General features: G+C 39.6%; 1 protein-coding gene across 1 annotated transcript in view; it reads left to right on the top strand.

The window, feature by feature from the left end:
* The first annotated feature begins 2,784 nt into the window (after positions 1–2,784).
* Positions 2,785–26,553, top strand: part of gatad2b (GATA zinc finger domain containing 2B) — a 44,196-nt gene continuing 20,427 nt past the window's right edge. Inside the window, exon 1 of the mRNA XM_065291584.2 lies at positions 2,785–3,620. The gene's annotated coding sequence lies outside the window, so the exon portion shown is untranslated. The remainder of the gene's footprint in view (positions 3,621–26,553) is intronic.

Below are 26,553 nucleotides of genomic sequence, written 5' to 3'. Positions count from 1 at the left end.
GTATCACAACTAAACATTTAGTAACAGCTGATATTGCATGACGTGTAAGACTGCTATGGGTAGCAATTTAGGAAAGTGGATTACGTTTAAGTGTTGCTTTATTTCAGCCTTTAGAGGAGAAAACCATCAAGCACTTACATTTCCCTTTTTAGCTCATGTATTAAAGTAGCCAATATATAATTTAACACCTTTAATCCAATTTCCCAGACGTTGTCCTCACAATGGGATATTACAGACCCAGTTCTCATGTGACTGGCACTCATCCTTGATACTTTATTGCCCTCTTCTGGTAAAATTTGGTTACACCACCTACTGGCAAAAGGCATTTTCTTAAATCATGAGTGATAGCCAACAACAGCCATTTCTGTGTGTTTAAATGGAAATATTAAATATTCAATAAAACAGAACAGTTACTTATTTAATGTGCACATTTTTGGTAATGTAAGGGAATGCTATTTGTTTTATGTATACTGCTATACTTCTTATCTATTTTGAATCTGTAAATATATTAAACTTTGATGTGGAGTTAAAACACATTGTTTATTTATGAGCAAGACTCAACTATACTGTCTAAAAAAATGTAACTTTTTATATAATCCTTCTCTTCACCTTGCTAGCCAAGTTTGTGTGCTGCAGTCTTAGCGGACAGATTGCATAACATTCATGAGATTATGTAGTGTGCACTTCCAGTGTTTACATAACGTCTGCCTATTTTGTGCATTTAAGGATTTGATACTGTCTTTATATCTGGTATTCACATTATCCAGTTTACTGATATTTATAGTCTACTTTGTACAAAATTGGATATTGTTTATTGATTTTTAGAACTATAAAAATTTTCTTCTTAATCAACATTCAGACCTCTAAATAAATTGACAGCTGACACATCAAGAAACCCATCTTCCAGATGTGTTTAATGCTTAATGCTATTCAGATTTTACTGAGCTGTAACGCATTAACACGAGGCTTAATTACTCACTGTCTACAGTCTTCCTAACTCTTAATTTTGAACATTAATTAATAATGAGAAATAATCTGTCAAATGATATTGACGAACAATCAAACATTAGTGATTATAAATCAAGCATGGCATTACAACAAACAGTGTTAAGTACAAGTGTTTGCAATTATATTTGTGATGGAAATGAATAACTGTTCTTGCTGTCTAAAAGCCTCATCAAAGAGTTTCATAGTTTTCATAGGTAAGCCTTTTACCTAAGATTACGTGAACTGTTGTGAATGGAAATATAAGTGGGTGCAATGTTGTGCATAACTCATGAAGGTGAACTTCAAAGCTTATGGAACTGATGACATCATAAAAGTGGTTGTTATTTTTCCCCTCATTTTCATTTTAAGTATTTAATTTACCGCTATGTGTGCTTACTTTAAGATGCATGCTCACTTATCCACTTAGATTCTGGGTAGAATTTGCAAAACTCTGACATACCAACAATTTCATTTTATGCTTTGTTTTTGCACATGGGAATAAACAATGCATCAGTATGACAGTGGTCCGGTCCAAAAGACTAAATGCACCAACAACAAAAACAACAACATTGGCAATTCGTATTATTTAATTCACCCATTTCAAGGCATTTGATTTCAGACAGGTTCATAATGTGAAATTCTGGTTCAGAAGATACAGTACTTTGCGATCATACACTTGCCACATGACACCATGTGACTGCAAAAACATTATAAAAATGTGTGTGCGTGCATGTGTGTGTGTGTGTGTGTGTGTAAGAGAGAAAGAGATTAACATTTCATAGTGTTTGTGTTCATTGGACGAGGGTGTGATGGTGCAATGGGCCAAATACATGTTGGTTAAGCTCAGAGAATCACTACATGCAATATTTAGCACTAATCTGTACTCTTAATCCAACAGACTCTTCTAATTGAAATGAATTACACATGCGAACCTGCTCTTAAATGCTATGAACATAAAATAAAGCCATCACATGATTCAGATATCTGCCAAACTACTACTATTGTGTAACAAAATGTTTGTCGCATACAGTCATGGTGAGTACAGTCTTGTGTCTGTAATGGGGAATTGAAAAATAGCAGAAAGAGGTACTTGAGTTATTTATAGTTAACACAGATAAGAAACTCCATTTAATAATAACGTGTCTGCCTCCTACTGAAAACACTGAAAACAGTCTGTCATTTTCCAAAACTTGGAAGGTGTTTAAATATGTTACATATTTCTTTGATTTTGTCAATGTCTTCTTGACTGTATATTTAAACCATTTTATGCGGCATAAGTTCAGTCTTATGAAACACTAGGTGTAGACAGCCATGAGTTATTAATGTACTCCATATTGCAGTGACTCACTTTGAGCCTTGTAAATCTGCCGTAAACAGCCCAAACCACCGCTAGAGGTCTCGGCTGCAGTGTTGACAAACAATAAAAGCCTTCTGTGAAGATCAATACATACCCTGCCTCAGTTAAAACGGGTTGCGGGTTTATAGTGGACAAATGTTACCATTGGTCAGTAATCATTCTTGCCTATAAACACAAAACGAGCTTTAGTTAACCGTATACAGCTACCCCCACGGGACTGACGGGACAAAGCCACTTCGGTCCCATATACCCGTGTACAGTATATGACGTGCGAAATACAGTGACTGTAAACAACAACCGTCCGGGATCACCGGTGGATGGGGAAAACTCTGGATGAAATAATGATATGGTTTGCACATGAAAACTATAATATAATATAATGTAATATATTAAATCAAACATTTTGGTCTATACAGAGTTTCGCACCTTTGTTGCTCTCGGTTTTAACAATGCATTCCGATTTACTGGTGTAAGTAGGTCAAGAGAATCGTATTGCTCAATGTATGTCACTGCCCCATCTGTTTGTCGAATAACACATAATAGCATAGAAAATAAATGAACAACATATGAATCTTTATATGGCAACACGGCTACATTGCAAATGTGGTACAAAAAGCAGGTGGTATTTCTATAAATGTGAACTATATATGTTTATAAATACTATTTTGTAAACCTTAATAATGCTTCAGACAACGACACGCCAGATTTTTCCAAATCCCTCATGTCCATATGCGCCCTAAAGCCAAGCATTTCTTTAAAACCACATATCTGTCATTGCAAAAAAAAGTACTCTCTGTTTTCTCGGTCTGTAAGTTTTGGAAACAGCTCGAAGAATGTCAAAATGTTATAAAATCGCGACGCTTTCGGACCACAATGTTCCTCAAAATGCTCCAGTCGATCGCCCCTGACGGAATGAAGAGGGAGTTAATATGGCTGTCCACAATTTATCTGTCAGTGTAGTAAGCTCGCCTTGTGCTGCCGACACGACGCGCATAACAACCCATTTAGTTCCCATCATTTCAGAGCTTCTTGTCCCCTCCCCTCCAGACACAGACAACAACATACACCTTAATAGGGGCGCGTCTCCGACACAGCCGCCGACCAATAACCCGTCTGTCTGGGCAGAGACCAAGGGGATGAGCGCTCGCCGAGGCCCAATCAGCGCTTTTGTGTTGCCTGCCGGTGCCGGGGACTGGTCGTGAAGAGCTACAGCAGCGCTTCAGGATCGGAGAGTGAACCCGGAGCCAGTGGAACCTGAAGGGTAAAGGCGAGTCAGGTGAGTCCGGGGATTCAAGCGAGGCCTAGCCGGTATATGATCGGATTGGGAATTAACTCGCGATATGGTTTCGTAATCGTAGAGATACGCTATTCAGACGTCCATTGAGGTAAATGAATGGGTTAATCGGTTAAACGGGATTACAGACGCACGGTTTTAAAAGACTCTGGTGAGCAGCCAGACAATAGCATAGCAGCTTTTGCGTGGAAAGCGACGCGTTTATAACATGCAGCGGTTCAAAGTGGCTGGCTAATACTATTAAAATGATCTCGGGACAGCGCTGTGGCGTATCGTAAACCGCGCGGCGTACTTTTAAGAGCGATTCAGCGAAAATCCCGTTACGTATAAAAGCAACTTTAAGAAGTTTGCTCCCCAAAAGCAACATTTTAAATGCGTGAAATGGATTTCATTGTTTCATCTGGTGTCTCTGGGGGTTAACCCAGATTGGCGGAGAAAGCCTCGCGTCCTCCCGGCTGTGGCTACAGTAGTGCAGTAGTAGCACAGACACAATGAAAAAAATCTAACATGTACACAATTACTGCGCCATCTAAATCAATCTGCTGGATATATCGGTTTATATGTGCTATTTTGTAAGTGTTTTAGGGCAGTGCTACGGTTTCTCTGAACTGTGTTGAGGGCACGCGGATGGTGTGTACGGTGAGCCTTGATGGCTGTATAATTAGAGAAAAAAAGATCTCGAGAATGCATCAGCCATTTACGTAAGTGAGGACGCTCTCTCAACTTGCTCCATATGCACGCAAATGGCTGCCCAACACTTGACAGACGCAAGAGTGAAATCTAATTCCAGCGTGAATGCAGGTATCGATCGCAGCCAACGGGGAGTCACTGATAATCGTTCAGCAAGAAACTCTGATCAATGATATATGCGCTCCGTTATTTGCTGCAGACACGTCCAAACTGACACAGTACTTCATTTATGGGCTTTATGTGGTCACTGGCTCGCTATAGCAGTCTGATCTCAAGAGTTTGGCCCCTCAAGAATTTTTTATATGCATTTAGGAGCATGACAGTAGTTTATGGAGAGATACTCAAGTTTCTTTTTTGCTCTCTTTGTTAATGCTTCAATTTATTATTTATTATATTTTATAACTTTGTCCCATATTTTTTATTGTATGGGCAAATAAAACATTCCTTACCGTCAACTTAAAAGTTTACTGAATTGCTATAAAGACATGTGTACGGATTTTTCTAACAGAAAAAGTTCCCAGTCTGATTAATTCCTGTGAAATACCCTTACGAAATATATCCAGGGGTGTAGTTTCTGTTAAATTGAGGGGGAGGTTACCCCCCCCCCCCAGTATTCAAAACTAGCAATTACAACAACCCAATATTTATATAGTGATTAATGAAAACATATGTATTGTTGACATTTCAACCCCCCATGTTTAAAACAAATCTGCACCCTGGTTGTACTTCAAAAATGTCATGGTTTACCATAGTTAACCATGCATTATGTAAAAATTATTTTAAAACAAATTGTAATAAGTCTGCGTATAACCACTGTTGCTACATGGTTACTATAATGAAACCATGGTTACTGTACTGTTATCATAATAAAACCATTGTCAAGTTTTCTAAAGGTAGACGTCTACCCTGTGTTATTAAAGCCGTTTATATGTATTGTGTGGTGAGAAAAGATCCATGAACTCTGAGTCTGACTTTGTAATCATGCAAATGTCTCATCTAGGTAATCTATATAAATAACTGAGACAAAAACAATATTTTTTTAGCAAGTGGCACATCTGTTAAGAGCCGGTTGGAGTGTTTTTTGCTAATTTTGAGAAAGGCTGCTGCCTACTGTGAAGGGGCCCCGCTAGAATTACATCCTCAAGAGGGGTCCAAACAATGTACTTATTGACTGTTTGCTCAAAGGCATTTTGTGTGGACTGTTCCTCCTCCTCCCCCCGAGGTGGAAGATACTTGCCAGCGTGGTATTTATTTTTCTACCTTTTTTGCCGTTCATCAGTTCGGTGGATGCACCTGAGCTTATGGTGATCGGCTGCAAAAGGATTTTATGCAGTTTGTTGTCTTGAATTTCCATGGTGCATGGGCACTTTCAGCTGTAAAACCAGTGAAATGCTGTGCCAGGTGATAACGTGAAATATACTTATAGCCTAGCAAAGGCTTCAAGTTATCAATGTAGATTTCATCATAGATCTGTCGCTGTAGAAGTACCTGTTCAAGTACCTCTGCTGCCTAGACCTGTGTCTCATCAGATCTTATGGTGGCACCGCTGCTCCTGCATACCATTGGCATTCCCATGCTGGATACATGGAAGTGTGTATCACTTTTATCAGTGGTTCATAGTTCAGGTCTTGACCCATGTCCTGTATTAAGAAGGATTTCAAGTGCAAAATCAATATTGACATTACACCAAAATGCAAGACTGTCTGTTTATCAGACCCTTCAAATTGCACTGGCTCAACCAGAATTCAGATGTGGATTTGGCTGGAAGTAAATTAGCGCACATCTTGCGTGAAAATTCCTTTTAAACTGACTATTGATTTGGGCTTCTGGTTTAGAAAGAAGATTGTTGTTACAAAATGTGTTCGTGAAGTTTTGTTATAGTTGGTGTCAAGATTTTAGGGTAAGCTTTATGTAAGTGTAGGCCTGTAATTGAAATAAAAATCTATTTTTAGCACGTCTTCACTGGTACATTGAAGTTGGCCCTACAGTGTGAGTATATGAGCGTGTATTTTTTTTTTAAGTACAAATATTCCATGCATAAAAATCAGTTTACAATAGAGTTTCATGGCATGTTATGTCAAAAGTACCTCCTAAAAGTATGCTCTTTCACCAAACTACCCAAGACAACCCTAGTTGACTTGGCTGAGTTTCAGTACTGCCGAATGGTCAGAAAAGGTAGTGTTTAGAATTAAAAGTGCCCCCTTGACAAATGTTTTGAGTAGACACAACATAGTGACTTGCTCTGTAAACATGCGCTTTGAGATTTACAGCAGTGCAATATGATGATGTGGACCAAAGTTTTGCTGGTTTTGTAAAATGAACCCTCACTGCGACAGTCCTGAGATGCGATAGGGGGGCGCCGACACTCGCGTGTCCTTCCATTGATCTCCTCACCTTCAGAGCACCTTCAGTCCCTACACGTTATTTTAAAGCGAGTCAAAATGCCTCATCATTTTAAAGAATTAATCCATATAATTTACTTACCCTCATGTCATCCAAAATGTTGATCTCTTAAAGGAATAGTCTACCCTTTTGCCATTTTAAACTATGTTATTACCTCAACCTAGACAAATTAATACATACCTATCTTTTTTCAATGCGTGCACTGTACAGCACGTTTGAATGTGTTAGCATTTAGCCTAGCCCCATTCATTCCTATGGTACCAAAAACCATACTTACTGGTATAACTCCTCATGTAACAGTCTTTAAATAGGGAAAACATGGAAGTGAATATGTATTAAGATAAAGATAGATATGTATTAATTCGTCTAAGTTGAGGTAATAACATAGTTTAATATGGCAAAGGGGTAGACTATTCCTTTAAGTTTAAGAAAAAACATTCTAGGATTTTCTCAATTTAATAGACTTTATTGGACCCCAACAGTTTGCAGTTTAAATGCAGTTTAAAATTGCAGCTTCAACGCAATTTTAAAATGCTCTAAACGATCCCAAACGAGGCATAAGGGTCTTATCTAGCAAAACGATTTTCTCTTACGATTGTAAAAATATGTTCTTTTAAATCACAACTTTTCGTCTTGCACCAGCCGTGTGATGTATGCGAAACTACGCCCCAGTGTTTACAAGTGTGGAGAACGAGGATCGTTCCAACGTTGTTGTATGTGTGGAATGATACGAATTAATGTATTTGTGACAGTTTAATAATTAAAATGGTCTGCAAATGTGCAATTCATATATGTTATGCGTGCCCTTTCGACGTGCTTATTCGAAGTGCAATTTTTTTCTTGTCAAAATGACAATCGTAACCCTTATGCCTTGTTTGAGATCATTTAGAGCCATTTGAAACTGCATTTAAACTGTAAATTGTTGCAGTCTAATAGAATCCTGGAATGTTTTCCTCAAATAACTTAATTTCTTCTCGACTGAACAAAGAAAGACATCACAGGGCTTGCAAAATTTTAAAATCAACTTAGTAAGTCAACTTACTATTATTTATCTTGAGAAGAGATGAGTTGCTACAACTTATAAAATGAAGTTGACTTTTTTAACTATATTTTATAAGTTATAACAACTAGGGCTGGGCCGGTTTGTATTTTTTTTTTACCGCGGTCGGTAATCAACAAATTCCCGCGGTTTTGCGGTTTATTGGCAAGACAACGAGTTAAATAAGATGCATGATTTATTTATCTTCAATACAAAACACGTGCAAATTACTTAAGGAACATGTAAAGTAAATATTATTTCCTTCCACATTTCTTCAATTTCAACATTCAACAACTTGAACAATTAATATTATCAGTTAAAATTTTCTGCGTGTCCACACGTCCTACAGACATTTCGCCACTTTTCTATCCTTAATTTGTGAATAGCCTGTAAATGACGTGAATTATTGCTGCCCTGATGGTCTGGTAAAATAACCATTTGTATGAGAAATCACTTGTACTGCATATATGTCCGTGCTTGAGTATAGCTGGGAAGCTGCACTGAGACGGGTATGTGTGCGCAAGATGACGCGGTCTGTCTGTCTCGCGCGCGCCCGGGCAGTCCGCGTCTGTCTCGTGCGCGCCTGGGCAGTCCACCTCTGTTGCGCGTGCTCGGACAGAACGCTTCTGTCTGTCTTTTTCCACAAACAGAGAAAGAAGACGCAAAAGCAAAACTTTTTGAAATGTGTCCTGCTTTAGAAATGGCCACTGTTGTAGGCTAGATGAAAAAAGAGACAATCTAACCTCTTTGGATATTAATCCTCGGACTGATCGCATGCTCTTTATGTTGCGTGAAAATTTGATAATGTATGAAACCTGATTCTGTTGTTGATCTGTTGCGGTTGTTTGCATGTTCAAATTAGATAAAATGAGTGACAGACAACGTCACCTGTATTTCTACTCAATGACAATTTAATATTAAAATCATATCAGTTTATGTTCATTTAATAAGTTGCGGTTCTTAACAAGCTGCGTGTATAACATCCCCACATATACACACAAGTGCAGACCAATGTTTCAAGTGTTTGTTTTTTTTGCGGTTATGACGGTGAGGCGCTCAGACCCGCGGCATGGGTCACGTGACCGCGGTATGGCGGTAATCCGGTTACCGCCCCAGGCCTAATAACAACTCATCTGTAGTTTGAACAACTCATCTCTAGTCAAAATAAATAATAAGTTGGAATGACTTGTTAATCTAAGTTGAATCTTAAAAATCTGGATTTCAATGCAAGACAACCGTTCCTGCTCCACACTGAATATTCTCCCCATTTAATAGTGTTTCAATGGGTCACAAAACTCACAGTTTGAATCATACTTAGTTTTTTCCAGTTACAGATTGGATAATTTTTCCGATCAGAAAAATATGGCTACTGTTGCTTTAAGAGTCACATACTGTAGCCCTTTTCGCCTTTCTTTTCACTGCACATGTTGTAGGAAATTTTGCGCAATAGATTCAGATCGTCAATGACAAATCAGTACTGCTTGCTTTCTGTACAGTTGCCGGCTTCGCGTGATCCCAAATGGAAAGTGAAAGTAACGCGAGGCGAGCGTTTAAAAGCAATTTAAATACCAGATGCCTGAATTACATACATCATAAGTCAAAATAGCCCGACGAGCAGGGCAGAGATGCATTTTGGTAGCCCGGCTGCAAGGCACAATGTCCCCGGGACATCGGTCTAGCGATTTTGTAAGCCATGCATCAGTTGTTTGGATTACATGGGTATCGGGATTTTTTTTTTTTAAGAAAGTGTAGTAATCCTTAGTGATGCACCGATGTATCGGCCGCCGATATTTATCGGCCGATTTTTGATGAATTTGAAACCATCGGCATATCGGCAATAGCATGAGAAAAACAATCGGTATCGGCCTATTAATTAACTGCATAAAGAAATCCATTATATGTAAAAAAACGAGTTAATGTTGTTAATAAAATAAATGCTGAATAGCAAAAACCACCTTTGAAGTTTGTCATGTTGTCTAATTATATTTGTTTAAGCTTAATTTGTGTCTCTCTTATTACAGTATGTTGGTCAGTTGAATGTTAATTAGATCAAATCCATGTTCAGTAAAAATAATTTGATGCAGAAATAAACTAGCTAATAGACCAGCTGTATAGTATTGTATACAAGTATTTAATATCGGTATCGGCATCGGTATCGGCCAGAAGTTGTCTGTTTAAATCGGTATCGGTATCGGCCCAAAAAATCCTATCGGTGCATCCCTAGTAATCCTTTAATGTGAACAATGCAAAATTATGAAACTTAATTTTTTTACGTGATAGTGTGTTTTAAAAAAGACCCTCATGTCTGAACTGTCAGCTCTATAAGGATTTAAATCATTGGCTCTTGGGTAGGCTACGGGCTAATGCTCACCCTTTTTCAGAAAAGGCTTATGGCCGTAGGAAACAATATGACCACACTTCTTTTTTACTTTATTAAATGGATAGTTCACCTAAAAAATAGGAAAAATAATTCTATGGGAGTAAATGGGGTCCACGAATGGTTTGGTTACAAACATTTCTCTCAATATCTTCCTTTGTGTTCAACAAAACAAAGAAATTTATGAGGGTTTGTAACAACATGAGAGTGAGTGAATAATTACAGAATTTTAATTTTTGGGTGAACTATCCCTTTAAACAGGATGATGGACGACATCACTATATCAGACCTTTTCATTGACAACACTGAGAAATTAATTAGCTGCCTGAATAATCACAAATATGTTTGCCGCACTCCTTGCTTTGGACTACTGGTTATAACACAGTAATATTCAAGGAATTTATATTAATTTGGGAAATATACAAATTTATTTGTTGCAATTTAATTTTTCCATATTCATACTTCATTTAACATTTTAACTAAAGTTTCAAATATGGCTTAATTTGTAATCAAATGGTGTTCATGCTTGTTTGTTGTTTCTCTGATAAATATACAAGATGCTCTTTATATTTATGCAGACAGCCTTCCTTTTTACTTTCTGTAAGAGAGCTTCTGATTGATATCTACTCAAAATCAGGGCTTGTTCATGACCCACAGTGATGTTGAATTAGTACAATTAACCTCTTAATCAAAAGTATTAAGTTTATTTAAAGCGAAAATCCTTTGAGGGAGAGAAGGCTTGTCAGTCGCTGGTACACGCAACTAATTAATATGTATGAAGCTAATGAATGCTGGTGAAGCGATAAGTGTAGAGCAGTGGGAAAAAGTATGCATAAAAAGTGCACCCCTTTTTTGGGCCACTCTGTCTGTACATTATATTGGGTACATTGAGTGTGCATCAGTAGTACATTGTGATAGAGAAAGGGTTAAAACTTAAGCATGCACACTGTGAATTAACATGACATAAAAAAGGAAGATTCTGCATAGCTGCAGGTTTATAGATCACCCTCTTATGACAGTTCCTCATAACATTGAAGGAATTTGTGCGGTTAAGCAAAAAAAAAAAACTTCTTGAAAACCAATATAGATGTTAAAGGGACACTTCACCCATTTGCATTAAGCTTTGTATAGTTGGAACCCCAGTCATGTTTTTGAATGGTCATGCATCATTTCCTCAGTTGCTGCTAAGACAGGAGAAATACAGATTTCAGTGTTGCACTTCCTTCTTTCAATGATGTAAAAATCATCATTTTGCATCATTGAAAGAAGGAAGTGCAATGTCTTTGTTGAGGGAGTGAGACTACAAACACCCCTTTTCTCTGTCAAATAGGCACCAAATTCTAAATGTATGTTACATTCCGGCTACAAATATGACCCACTTTCAATAAATATTAATGTTTCTATGGGTGAAATGCTCCTTTAACCTTGAAGTTTCATTTTGAGAATTGCTATTTCTTCCCTGATCAAACACATTCTGCGAATGGGTTATCAGGGCGCAACAATAAGGATGTGAGAGATTTTAATTTTCAAAAGCTGCATAACATATTTGGGTTTTGTTAGAATCGCTAGTGAAAGTATTGAAAGCATCAAACTAGTAATGCTTGGCACTGTTTATTATCTTCCAAACATTGATACACTTAAGATCTGTCCCTTCAAAGCATTCATGTTTCGGCATTCAACTTTTACATTTTATCAGTATGTGGCGTGCATTCCCTAGCTTTGAACCCGTGACCTTGGCATTGTAAGCACCATGCTGTATAAGCTTAGCTTCAGGACAACCATAGCTTTAATAATTTTCCAACGTGTAGTTAATATAATTATAAAAGTATAAATTCCAGCTATTATCGCATATTAAGAATAATTACCTAATTATACAAATAATTATAACCTATTTTTTTAGCAACGTTTTGTAAAGAAATTACGCAATTTATTTTATGTTGGCACCACTGAGAATGTTGGCAGAGAGCTACCAGTCTGCCCGGGCCAGCCGAAAAAAGTCCTTACTGTTCAGTCCTGGTCATTTTGTGCATTATTTTTAGATGCATCTGAAGCCCTTTGGGGGTCGTCGGGTTGCATGAAGTCCCTTTGACTCCTGAGCTTTTCTGTTCGAGTCTGACAGTCGCTGATTAATTATTCTCCACCATTTTAGTCGCGATCTAAGGTGGGCACAGTGGGAAGGTGAAGAGAGGGAATGTTTCAGCCGACTGTAATGTATTGCGTGTTTGTTGGTGCGCTGGTCTTGTTAACACCTGAATGGGGAGGCTGCGTTCTGCGGGCCTCATGCAAGGCTTATTAAACCCCACGCAGAAACAATCAGCCCAGATGAATGGCTTCCTGTGAAGTTTAATTAGAGGGCCTCCCTGATGCTTTAGCTGGATAAACAGCAGCAAGAAACGACATGACGGGTCTCTTTCTTGACGCTTGAAGAATGCAAATATGCAACCGGAAAGTTGCGCGTGAAAAAGTCATGAATTTTATCGGAATGTTACAGTGACTGAGGTCTTAAGCTTTAGAAATGTTGCCGTATTTCGTTCTTCTCTTCCTTTTCCCCCATAGATGATGTCTGACCATGCCAATCGTGAAATAGATGAGTTTTTTAAGCTTCGGGAGCCTGCTCATCACCCGATTGTTGTTAATTTGCTCAGCCTCTCTCTCAGGTGGGAATTCTCTGAAGATGAGATGCGGACTGCATTAATTGCAAAAGAGTCCAGGTATTGGTTCTGGTTGAAAAATTCAGAAGTATTGATCGAAGCCAAGCAGTTTTCATCATTCTGCGACGTGTTAGATTGTAGCGAGACAGATGCTGTGACTGAATATGAAGCACACAGATCTGTTAAACGATTAGAGAGAGAGAGAGATATCAGTATAATATCTCTAAACGGGTGACTGTCGTATAGCATGAGGTTCGATCAGTTTAACCCATCACTTCTTGAAGGCTTAATTCGGTGCAGGATAAAAGACCAAGCATAACCCAACCAAAGTATGTCTCTGTTGAATTATTGGATTCTTAATGACATAGCGACCACTTTAGATATTAATATTGACCGGCTTGAGATTGTGTTCGGTCTTGCATTAATTTTACTAAACCAGCTCCAGAAATGGTATTTTGGTTCGGGTAAGCAGTCATGAAAGGCACAAATCTGGTTTCAGTGGGCCAGGTAAATTTGGGCACATGCATGATGAATATTCATTAAATAAGGGTTAAAGGGACACTCCATTTTTTAAATTAGGCTTATTTTCCAGCTCCCCAAGAGTTAAACAGTTGACTTTTACCGTTTTGGAATCTATTCAGCCAATCTCCGGGTCTGGCGGTACCACTTTTAGCATAGCTTAGCATAATTCATTGAATCTGATTAGACCATTAGCATTGCGCTAAAAAATAACCAAAGAGTTTTGATATTTTTCCTATTTAAAACTTGACTCTTCTGTAGTTACATCATGTACTAAGACTAACGGAAAATTAAAAGTTGGTAACTTTGATTGTTTTCGGGCGCTGCGTAATATCATTGCGCCTGCTGCGCCCATGGTATGGCAGCAAAGCCTTGATTATTAGACCAGAATGAGAGTATAGTTCCTAGCCATATCGGCCTAGAAAATCGCAACTTTTAATTTTCCTGTCATTCTTAGTACAGTTTTAAATACGAAAAATATTGAAACTCTTTGGTCATTTTTCAGCGCGATGCTAATGGTCTAATCCAATTCAATGAATTATGCTAAACATGGTACCGCCAGACCCGGAGATCAGCTGAATGGATTCCAAAACAGTAAAACCCAATTGTTTAACTCTAGGGAAGCTGGAAAATAAGCCTATTTTCAAAAAAGTGGAGTGTCCCTTTAAGAGAAAGGTCATAACCAGCATCAATAAACAAATTAACCCAAATTAGCCCGGGTTAGATTTGGCTACTCTATAACTTTGAGTTTGTTTCACTCACTTCATGCAACAGAACTTTTTTATAGTGGCATCTGTACTAGGTACCCAACTTGTTTTTAATGATTTTGGCATCGTATACTCATACATTATCTTGGACATCATGCACTTTGGGGTAAAGTTAACAGACACCAACTTTTTGAGTTACATTGTGCAGCAGTATACATACTAGATCACCTCATAGCAACATTGAATGTGGGAAAATAAATAATTTAGCTGATCCCTTTGAGAAAATATCTGAAACCTGCTGTACCTCAGGTAGGTAATACTGATCAGAATCATAGCAGGCTCTCTGTACATGCATAACGGCAAGATTCAATTCCCGTAATCCCTCCACAAATGCCGCTTTGTCTTATTACAGTGTTCAAGCAGATTAACAAATTGAACCTTAGTACATTTAAGCATCCTCCCCCATATCACCCCATTCAGCCACGGGCATTCATTTTCCGGTCATTTTGTTCGATTCTTGATCTCTTTTAAATGGGTGCCTGTGCAAATGGAGAAATCTGGATTTTGGGTCTGAGTGTGCCCCGTGCAGTTCATCTCTCCAGCCCTATCTGCCTTTTCACAGCATCGCTGGTTCTCCAGTGGAAATCTTGTTTTTCCCGAGTGTACGTGTGTGTGCCCAGAAAATAGGCTTTGCAGATTTTATCTCAACTTGATAAAGTGTGGTCATGATGGTGTGTGTGTGCAAAGGTGGTGTGCGTTTGTGTATTTTGTTTATGAGGGGTTTTAATGTATTTTTAGTTGATGGAGGTGTTTTTGCGTTTTAGATTTGTGTGCGATGCTCTCCTGTCCTCCGTGCCTCCGACCCAATTCAACCCCATTTTAAAATCTTCTCGCTACCTCGCTTTCTCCAGATGGCTCACGTTCCTGCATTTTTTCCTTTTTTTCTTTTTGTTTAAACAACGTATGCCCCACCCTGTGGTCTGAAGTTCCGCAATGAGCCGTCTTGACAAGGTGCCAGGTTTTAGATTCAACGTCTCATAAGAAGTACATTTTCTTCTTACTGCCCCCTTTGGCCCCCCTCCTTTTCTCTCGCTCTCTTTCTCTCTGTCTCCCTCTCTCTCTTTCTGTGTTCGTGTGACGTCCTGACCACTAACGGCTACATATTAAGAGATAATTCCATACCCTGAGGTTACAAACCGGCTTAGACTGGCTCGCTTGCATTTTGACTCCATTGGGTACCCTGGGTGAAAAAAGATATTGTAACTCCCTTCTTTTTTTTTTTTTTTAAAGAAACAGCAGACTAATTCTCACCAAGTATGACATCAGTTCAGCTAGCAATGCCTGAAACAAACATGTCATGCATTTATTTATGCTACAAGGCTTTCTCATATTCCTAAAAGCACGGCCGGTCGGACCAAGCACGACGACTTGGAACGATTATTGGAATTTTTTTGTTGATTTGGCGTAGTAGTCACATGCTTTAGCTCAGATTGATTGCATTTTTGCACACAAGTTCTCTTCCAGTTGCAGAAGTTTAAGTCACTTGGTGAATGGCGGACTATAAATTAAACGTTCCTGACTGGCAAAAATACAAAGGCAATGTTTTTCTTTCCCGGTATGGTTTGAATTAAATGAGTTTATGATGTTGTGACCATCTTTCATGTCGTTCGGCATCTTTTCCGCGCCAGGCTCGTCTTTCAGTGATTGCTCCTCCTCTGTGTTTTTTGGATAGAAATATCCATCTGTGTTTATTTGTGTTGTGATTTCTTTCTTCTGGCATGAGTATTAGATTGTGTTTCTTCTTAACCTTGAAGTCTGTCTGTATCTTGTATAAATAGGTCTCTAGCTTTGTTCTTCGCTCTCTTGGTCGCAGATTCTTCTGTTGAAGGTTTTCCATTTCCTCTGCTCAATTTGAACCGAAATTCGGGTTTCTTCATCTTGAGGAAGAGCAGCTGAGAGGAAACTGTGTCACTGGGCCTGTCATGGCCAATTCAAGTCCGAGGGAAGATCTCTATTTAGAGAGAGAAAGAGCTTGGGTGAGGTTGGGAAGTTTTTTTTAAAACTCTCACAAAAGTTTGCTTTTTAAATAAATAAAATGAAGTTAGTCATCAGTTTGCTGGGAACTTTATTAGGAAATGCAGCATGATAATCTGACCCCTACTGATGCACTGTAAGTGATGTTATTGTTAAGAGATTGAAATCAAACACATGCTACCAAAAACATCTGTGACCGACTTGTGTGTCCTCATGGAAAATCTAATATCATCAGTTCATCAGTGATGCCCTAAAGTGTTTTTTTATATCCATAGCATGTGCCTTGCAATAACCAGCATGTATCTGTCTTCAGGTTTTGATGACAGGTGCCGTTACATTGAGAGATGGTGTTGAGTCTAACAGATTGGCTTGTGCTGTTTGTCAGAAAACTGTATACCAATCCCATGGACAAACATAAAATTTTCATTACCTACATTGCAAAATACAGATTAAAGAAAGGTGCCTTTCCACTGCTATGGCTGAAGTAATAAAAAGTTTGCACCCCTTGGGTGTCTATGGCGTGCCTGTTCAATGTGTTCAGGGCCAGCATCTTGGTTTCTGTCAGAGGCCTTTACAGTATTCAGAGTTGAACTTCTGTAAGATGTGCTACCCATGTTTGTGCGACTGTGTGGTTCTTGCGTTTAGCACCGGCCTGTGGCTAACACCGTTGAGAAGAAAACCTGCCGCATTTCCTCACTGTAGGCCATTTTAACCGCCGTTACGTTTGCCACCTCCTTCGGTATCTTAAAGATCTTGTTGCTGTCTTTATTTGGTCTCTTTGTCTACAGCCTCACTCCCCCACACACTTCCTCCCCTTTGCCCCCTGCTACTGCCCCCACCCTCCTCCTGAACCGCCCCTCCCTCCCTCGGGCGACAGCAGAACAGGAATTGATTAGTGGCACGGCTTAAAAATAGAAGGGCCTGTTGTCATGGCAACGGCCACAATGAGCTGTTGTCTTGTTTAATGAAGACCGAGATTTTAAGTGTTGTGGCTGAACAGTACAGTGTGCGGGAGACGCCATTTCTGGCTAGGTGTGTAGCGGCGTGCGCAGACGCTGGGACGGCGATATCAGCTGTATTCTCGCCCCTTCTGTCAAAAGCAGCTACGTTGGGTGCATGTGTTACGCCGTATGCAGATGGTTGTGAATGTTTTGCGTGTGCTTCCTCTTGTGTGGGTGTGTTGTGCGGCTTTGCAGGTACGTCTACCAATCTGCTTTGTCGCAGTCTCATCCCTGTTGGTTTACCCTCAGGTACGTGCTGAATCTGCAGAGGTGCATTAAGGTAAGGCATCAAATGCATCATGCGCTGGCAGCTCCAAAAACACATTATTGACTCAACCCACATCCTGTTACCCATACGTCCCATACACATCAAGCCAACCAATTACAACACTGTTGCCATGGGCGCCATCCGCCTAATTGGCCTCATTAGTGTCAGAAACCGGCCGTATGCAAATTTTGGTCATATTCCCGGCAGATCTCTCCTCTGAGTAATATACAGTAATAGTTAGGCATTGTGTAGGTCGTTGGTGAGGACAACGGTCCAATTAGCGAATTAACCATTAAGCTTAGATACTGTACCCTGCTTAACCTCCCAGAAGTGTTTTTGAAATAGCTGTCAGCACGGGACTGTGGTTGCGACGCGCCGTTTCTTCGCCACTTGTATGCTAATAAGCCGTCCTGAAATTCCCCCACAGCAACTTGGTTATCTGTGACATCACTGTACTGCTGCTGACTTTCAACATCTCAATTGTATTTGCATCGCATTGCTGCTGGATTGCGTGTGATTAGAGATGATTTATACAGATAAATATGTCAACAAGCTTTTTTTAATTTGCATTTGCATCTTATGAATACAATTGTTGCAAAGCTCTGGTGAGATTCCTTTACCGGCTCGTGCTTTGAAATGGCAATCTTGTATGGTTTAAGAACCTTGCTGTGAAAAGTTTAACACCAGTTTAAGAGATGAAAAAGTTTACGCCACTTGCTGATACTCAGGTAGATTGTACTTTCTTTTCAAAAATCTAATTCCTGTTTTTATCCAGAGTAATGAAGCGTGAAATTGTGTCGCATTTTTTGATTATTTTGAGTTGTTTTACTGTTCACCATAAGCATCTTGTAAAAATGTAAAGCGGCTTCGATTGTGTGCTAGTTGTTGTAACTTTCTCTTGAAATCTCATTGACTATAATTTTTAGAGATGCGATTTTACCTATCTCAGAAACACCTTTCTACTTGCATCTATTCATTGTATACTAGCCTCTAAATACTCATACACTTTATTGCAGTGTTGCACTTTAATTTCCCCGAGCCCCGGTTCTAATAATTAATGTTGATATTACAGTCTATGGAAGATTTGCCGCATGTAGGACCGCAGAGACCACAAAAACACTGTCCGCTAGCACTGCATTAAAATGCAGACATTCCTGTCCAACCTAAATATTCTTTTGTAAGGTGCTGCACTTCGGTATTGGGCAAGAACATATACTTCTTGGTTGCGTCTGTTCGAATCCTTCTGTTTTCAGCATGTACCAGTGTAATAGTAGCCTTTAGCATCCAGTGTTTTTGAGAAAGGTGAGGGAGACTTGCTGAAATGTAGCCAGAAAAGCCTTACCTTCAAAAACAATTGACTCTGGTGTTGTTGAACAGATACAGTTTTACCACAAGGAACAACTTGGTACCGAGTGATAACATTTGCAGCTTGCAGCTCTCATGCATAGAGGCTTCTTACCTCCCAGTGGTATTATGGGATAGCAAAGTTTCACAATTCTTTAAAGGGATCATTTCAGAAGACTGTCAAATAAATCTTTGTGCGTATGTGAAGTTCCAGCTCAAAATACCATATAGGTAATTTATTATAACATGTTAAAATTGTCACTTTGTAGGTGTAAACAAAAATGTGTCGTTTTTGGGTGTGTCCTTTTAAATGCAAATGAGCTGATCTCTGCACTAAACAGCAGTGCCGTGGTTGGATACTGTAGGTTAAGGGGCGGTATTATCCCCTTCTGACATCACAAGGGGAGCCAAATTTCAATTACTTTTTTCCACATGCTTGCAGAGAATGGTTTACCAAAACTAAGTTATTGGGTTGTTCTTTTTCCCATTTTTTTGTTGATAGGAGCACTGGGGACCCAATTATAGCACTTAAAAATGACAAAAGTCAGATTTTCATGAAATGTCCCCTATCAGCAGACTGAGTACGTTCTTAAGTTACTGTTTGTCTACTGATTTTTTGGACATCCTACTCATTTGATGTTTTTATTTGTGCAGTAGGCATATTGGACGCAGGGTTTGTTGTTGATGTGTACCAGAAAACGAAACACTTGATTTTCAGGACAATGAGAACGTTTTTGTAGCTCTGATCTTTTGGCATGTCGTTGCCAGTTTGCTCCAGGTTCGCCTTGTTCAGCCGCCTCTTTGAGGGCTTTAAAAAAAGTTTTAATTTATAATTTATAAAATGACATGCAGCATCTCAAGAGAAACTAAATTGTGATGAAATCTTTATTGATCCTTGCCCTTTCACCTGTAGGAAAATGAATTAATTAATTTTTTTAAAGTTGTGTTGTACATCCATTGATGTAATTTCCACTGAAACAGGAAGTTAACCCACAGCAAACTGGGCATATTGAGTGAAACCTCCCTCCTAAAATAACCAATAGTGTTTAGTTTCATACATTTACGTTCGTGCATTGAATAAATGCATATAACAAAAGTTGCTTACAGTGCATTTAAAGCTATACATTCTATTTTTATGTGCGGATCCAACCCATGACCTGTGCATGGCTATCACAATGCTCTACCAATTGAACTACAGGAAAAGTGCAGAATGATGTCATAAATGGTTGGTTCATATTGGTGGAAGTGAGAGTCTAAGGCTGTATCCGAAATAGCCCCCTATATCCTTATATAGTGCAATATTTGAGGGAACATCTATTTTTATTGTCCGAAATCATAGTGGACATATTAAGTGCACTTATTTAACCTCACAATGCACCGCCAATGTACAACCAATGTACTCTCACAGCTAGCCGCTACCCATCCACTAAGGCATGGCGAAATATGGCACCTGCAGCGCTTACGGTGAGCTCAAGTGTCTGAATTCACTCACTCATTTACTTCTTCGAGTGAAACATAAGTGGACTAAAGTAGGCAATAGTGAATGAGGGTATAGAGCACTATTGCGGATGCAGCCTAAATTTTGATTACTTTATATATTTAGTATATAAATATCGTTAAGGCTTTCATATTCATACTAAAAACTTCCATTTTTAAGTTTCATGAATTTTGAAGTTAATAACAAACGGAAGTACTTGAAAAAGCTCAAAACTGTGTTCCGGTAAAACCTTAAAACGTCCTAAAAAAAGCTTTGTTTCGTAATCCAAGGCTATGTTCTGTAGTCCTTTGATTTATGTTCTTGAGGGGTTTAGGAAGCTGTTATGTTGACATCTTTCACACTTTTAAGCCCAAGTGTACTGCCAGTCCATATTGATCAGGGGACTTACTCAGTTGGAAGACTAATTTGAAAACAGAAAGGTGACACGTAACCGTTGTGAACTAGTTAGCCCCTATAGCCTCTGTTTGGTCCACAGTGCATGCTTTTGATAAAGTGTGTTATGTTTGTTCATTGTCAACTTTTCTCACCACCTCGCTCAGCCTTTTACTCGACAAAACCCATTCTCAGATTCTCAGGTGATGAATAGCAGAGCAAAGATCATATAGAGCGAGAGAGAAGGACGTGGAGTGGCAGGTCTTGACCAAACATGTGTTGTCACCTGCTCTGCGTCTCCACTGAAATCGTGGCAGTAGACAAGGCTGCGGTATGAGATCATGAGGCTCGGGTCTGCTTGTTCAAGTCATATTTCTGCTTTACGCACCCTGGGGGAGGTCACACTCTCGCTGGTGCTTTGTCGCTTGTGAAAGCGAGTTCACAGAGTGGCAGCCAGCTGCTGAGGAGCTGAAGATAAACCTCCTAATGGCAAATGGAGGGTCGTCACCTTGTTGACATTTCGTTCTGCGGCGTGCCAGAAGGGCCCGACTGCATGGCAGTTTTGGAAGCGGGAATCCACGGCATACGAGTTCAGCCTTATAAAATCGGCTGTAATTGTTTGAAGCTTTGCTCGCTTGGCAGCAAATGTGGTCACTACATGGTCACATTAAGTGCAACTCCAGCCAAGTTTTTCACCAATTAGCATAATGGTTATCGTTGCATGATTTATAGTACATTTTAATCTTGTCGGTATTTCTTTTATTCAAATATCTCTTACATTTAATTTAGGGGAACATAATTTTTTGAAGTATGTTATATTTAAATATTTATATACAGCCTTGATATAGTTATTTTTCTTTTGCCGTCTTTATTGCGATGAAAGTAAGGAGGCAAGTTGATTATTTGTAAGTTTTTACCTGCAAATTCTGGTGTTTATAAATGTCAAATTCATACCACCAGTTACAGATGACTTAAAACCACAAATGACAAAGTCTTTTAATTTACTTCTTAAGGGCTCATTATAGTTGTGCGTAGGTCCTACGGCGTAGCTGCGACGGCGTAGGTTATGCCGGTTTTCATTTATACTTTTGCGTCGTTGTCCGTGTCGACGTGCAAACACACATGCAGACCACTGGTAAGCAGTATCCTCGCGTGTTACCACAGTAGTAGTGCAACCATCAATGAAGAAGTAGCTTGACAAGTTTACCCACAAACGAAGAAGAAACATCAACTTGTTGTTTATGTTTTGAGAAAACCAGCATTGATGGAAGTAAATAAACAGCGACTAATGTTGCATTTTGAGTTAAATCACTCCTCAACTTGGTCCATCTTTGATCTCACCATCGCAAACGGAAATACCTATGCCGCAGTTTTTTTTACCTGACGGGAGGGGTTCTTGTGAACCAATCACAGCGTTTGCAGTCCGGGTAGAACTGACGCACTTTTAAAAATGTGTCGAGGTGCACGTCAGGCTACGCAGAGATAACTTACGGCGTGACCTTACGCACAACTATAAATTGTTCTTAATTCAACAGAGGTGCATTTAGACACAAATATAGATTGTTTCAGCAGTAACAATATAAACAAGCGGCTGTCGTGGTCCGCACGTAACTTCCGGTAAACTCCGCTAAGAATAAATAACAACAAAACATAGTTTATTTGTATAACAAGCAAACAAAACAACACATAGATTACCTAGGAAACCAAAACATTTGTTATTTTCGACGAGGCATTTGTTCAAGAGATCAGCTTAGCAACTAGTCAGACCATTAATAAAACGAAACCGGAAGTAAAGTTCGGATCCAGACGTGTATAGCGTCAACGCACCTGCGTCCGTCTATAAGAAGGCATTTAAAAATTGATGGGTTCACATTCTTACACCCCATTCACACCACGAGCAACTAGCAGTAGTGGAGCAACGCAATGTCATTCTTTTCGATAGAAGTTTGGCGACTTCTGGCGACACAAGCGAAAGTGACCATTGCCAACCGGATAAACTTAAGAAAAGTTGAACTTTATGCAAATAATGAGTGATTTTCGGAAGCGTCATCCTTCTCTCGTCAGTTACTGGAGTAGACTGTACTCATTTGTTTATGACAACCAGATTTAGAAATGCCTAATCGAAAGAGACTGGTGACATACAGCGAGAAAGTCGCTGGTGGTCTGAACCAGTCGTTCTCAAACTGGGGGCCGCAAGATGGTGCCAGGGGGCCCCAGTTTTATGACATTTATAAAATATATTAATTTATCATAAATTCTGTGCAATGAAAGCTCTGAAAAAATAAGGCTACTAACCAACAACAATACATTTGTATAATTTAATATGTTTTGGTTAATTAAAATGATAAAGTTTTAGAATGTTTTGTCATACATTTTCTTTTGGGGGGACATGACAGGGTGCACCATACCCAAGGGGGGCCGCACGCCGATAAAGTTTGAGAACCACTGGTCTGAACAAGTCTTTACTGTGACTCTCAGATGTTAACACTGGGAATCAAAGTTAACAGAAGTCATTCTGTTTTGCCTGAGAGTTTACATTGACATGAGCATCGTAATTCATGTCCGGTGTGGGGCTAGTGATTCAAGTTGTCAGTAGCTGAATGGCGAATAATATTAGTAGTGAAGACGCTGGAGCTTGTGTGACATCTGCTGTGAAATGCTGTAGTAGAGTGTCGTCATATTGGAGAGTTTACTGTTTGAAAAGTAGGGCTGCACGATATTGAAGGGGAAATGTGTTATACAAAAGCTTGCTAGATAATACAATATGCGATTTACAATAATACGTTGTTTATAAAATAAATTAGAATTTTATTAAAATATATTTTGAAAAACGGAAATTATATAACCAACATCCGTATCACTTTTTGCATTTCTCTATCACCAGTCTCTGCCATTTGCAAAAACTTAAAACGTTTTACTATACATGACTTAAAAAATCATTAAGATATTGCATACGTGTATTGCGATATGGACATTTGCGGTATATATTGCATCCATATTGGGAAGTTTAACTTGTTTTTTTTTTTGTATAAAAAAATGTGTAGTAGTGTCAAAAAGATATATTTATGTCTTGATATTCTCATCTGTAATACAAGCTGTTATTAATAATAGAGATATAGTAAGGTTTGGATCCAGACATAGACTATTGCTGTCTTGATCCAAGCGTTCATGTAGCTTACCCTGTAAGGCCAAACCAGCGTCTCCCCGTCTTAACTAGGTTACCGCGTTTGCCATGTACAATAAATCACAGCAGTTCTTTCCACCTTAAACAGCGAAACCGTTTCCGGGACAGAAAATAATTTTGCCACGGTCTGAATTCCAAATCTGCGTTTGCCCATTCCGTGTTTTTATTTATCAGGTTGGGCGCACACACACCTTGGTGATGGGGTAGCAGCCATTTTGAGGTCTCCGTGCTCCGCATCAGATGCTGCAAACAGGAAAGGCTTAATCTAGCCAATTGAGCGGGTGGTTGATCAGAGGGGCTGCATGAGAACAGGCAGATTTGGGAGGTGGGCCAGATTCAGAGGGTGGGGGAGGGTGTAAGGGGTGGCAGAGCGAAGATGGGCGCAAACCCCTGCTCTTTCATGATAAGTGATGCGCCTTAGGACGAATCGCACGGGAAACTTGGGAAATTAAGAGGATTCATCGCTACTCTTGCGTGAAGGAATCCGTATGTTATAAGCATTCAAATATGTGTGCTGGTAAAACAAGGCACCTTTTACCTTCTCCGGGCAGGGGATGCGATGCCACCGTGCATTGGTCGGGGAGGTGGGGCGGCGGGTTACGTCAGCCGAATGAATTGTCATGATGCAGATCATGCGTGAAATGAGCTGCGGATTCTATCGTGCGGTCGAAAACAGACGCATTATTAACACTTTCTTTTAGTTGGTGTGTTTTATTAATCAGTTTTATGTAGTTGGGCAAGGGTCTTTCTCTCTCTCTCTGTGTGTGTGTGGGGGTTCAGAAGGTTTCAGAATGTGATGGTGTTTGCAGTGGGGGCAAAAGGAGGAGGACATTTTTGTGCTCGCAGTGATCTGATCGACAGGCAGCAGTGGCGTGTGCATAAAGAAAATGGTGTGCCGGTGGGGGGATGGGCTGAGGGGAATTAAGGGTTGGCATTATGACAGGGTAGCGTGTCAGGAGAGTGCTGCTGTCTTTTTTCCTCCATTTCGTTTTCTTCTTAATCTTGGTCCTGGCTTCGCCTTTCGTCCACCCTGACGCCTGACTCTGACCCCCCCACCCGCTGATGAAGATCATGTGGATTGCATACGTTAAAAAAAGCACGAAAAAGAAGTTTGTGGTTGTCGCTACCTTTAAGGGGCCCCCAGAAAGTGAGCGTGTGTGTTTATTTTTACAACGCAGGGAGGAAAAAAGAAATACTTTTTTTGGAAGGGGGGAGGGGTGGGGAGCAAGAAGGGAGGGGTCAGTTTTTGCTCGGCTTTGTGGTGTGTGGCACAGCTGTATTAGACGGGCACAAAGTGAGTCTTGTGTTGGTATGGGCCATGAAACCACACGCGGATTGTTCTTCTTAGCCTTTTCTTATAGGCCCGTTCCTTACCTAGCAAAGAAACTCTCAAGTAGTTTTTAATTTACGCTACTGTATTATGTGAGCTTGTAAGGATGATTTATGATGTAAAATGACGAATTTACTTTTTGTTGTTTAAAGTTATGTTTTTTTTTTCTTTTTAAAGGGTGTGTGGGATGTCCTGTGTTCAGTTTGGTTGTTGATCTAAGTGATATCTTACCACCGTGGATCTCTTCACTCTCACAAACCATTTTGGTTTTCTTGCTATCTCTCTGTTGCCTTTTCTCTCTCTTTTCTTTTCATCTCCGATCTGCTGCTGTGTTGGCTGGCGTTGTGCCCAAAGCAGTGAGTCTGTCGTGGAGTGCGCGTGTGCAGGTTTCTGGGGAGGAGGGAGGGGGGTGGCCGGGGTGTGTGTATGTGTGCGTCGATATGCAAAAGGGGGGGTTGGATAAAGGAGGGGTGGGCCGAGTAAAGAGAGTCTGGTTTTTGTAGCAGCTGACTGAAACAGTCATTATATTATGTAAAGGGGGACGGGAGGGTGACGGTGTGGGGGGGTCAGGGTGACGCGCACTACACGGACGCTCTGATTGGTTGGCTGGTGCCATTGTTGGTTATGTGCATGCTTGTGCGTTCATGGCTCACGCACTCCCTCGTTCTTCTTTCTTACTGTCTCAGTCACTTGCTCTTTTTTTTCCTCGCTCACTCTTTATGCCTTCTCCCCCTCTTTTTTTTCGAACACACTAATTCTCGCACTCGTGCATGGTGGGTGGTTTGTAAAGCTGGGCGATATAGGTAACAAAAATCTTGTTTTCCTTCTGGCAATATTTTTTGAGTTTTGCTTTGAATTTTTTTCAATCAGAGGAGCCATCATTTCAACCGAAGAGCCATTGTTGCTGAATAGATTGACAATGTAAGCGCTACAACGCATCAAAAACCTAGACAAAATAATTGATTGACATTTTAACACCGATTTGTATCTTAATCAACATGGGAACAGCAGATTTTTTCTTAGTAAAACATTTGGGGATTCAAACAAAATCTATTTGGTTCTAAATCAATTTACTGGAGTTGATTTTTTTTATTTATTTTAAGTGATTTACAGAAATGAATTGCACTTAATAGTTGATAAGCATTGTGCTAATGGCTTAAATAATCCTTTTTAGGATACATAATGAGCAAAAGAAAAGTTTAAAAAAATCATTGTAAAATTCACAATGTTACTTAAAGGATTAGTAAATTTTCTAAAAAAAAAAATCCAGATAATTTACTCACCACCCTGTCATCCAAAATGTTGATGTCTTTCTTTGTTCAGTCAAGAAAAAAGTATGTTTTTTTTAGCAAAACATTCCAGTATTTTTCTCATTTTAACGGACTTTAATGGACACCAACTAGGGATCGACCGATATGGATTTTTTTTTTTAGTGCCGATACCGATTTTTGTGTCATCAGCCTTAGCCGATGACCGATACAGGCTGTCGATTTTCTTG

The sequence above is a fragment of the Paramisgurnus dabryanus genome, chromosome 19 (genome assembly GCF_030506205.2).
Source record: "Paramisgurnus dabryanus chromosome 19, PD_genome_1.1, whole genome shotgun sequence".
Lineage (NCBI taxonomy): Eukaryota > Metazoa > Chordata > Actinopteri > Cypriniformes > Cobitidae > Paramisgurnus > Paramisgurnus dabryanus.
Note: the sequence above shows the minus strand (reverse complement) of the source record. Positions and strands in the feature narration are given on the sequence as shown.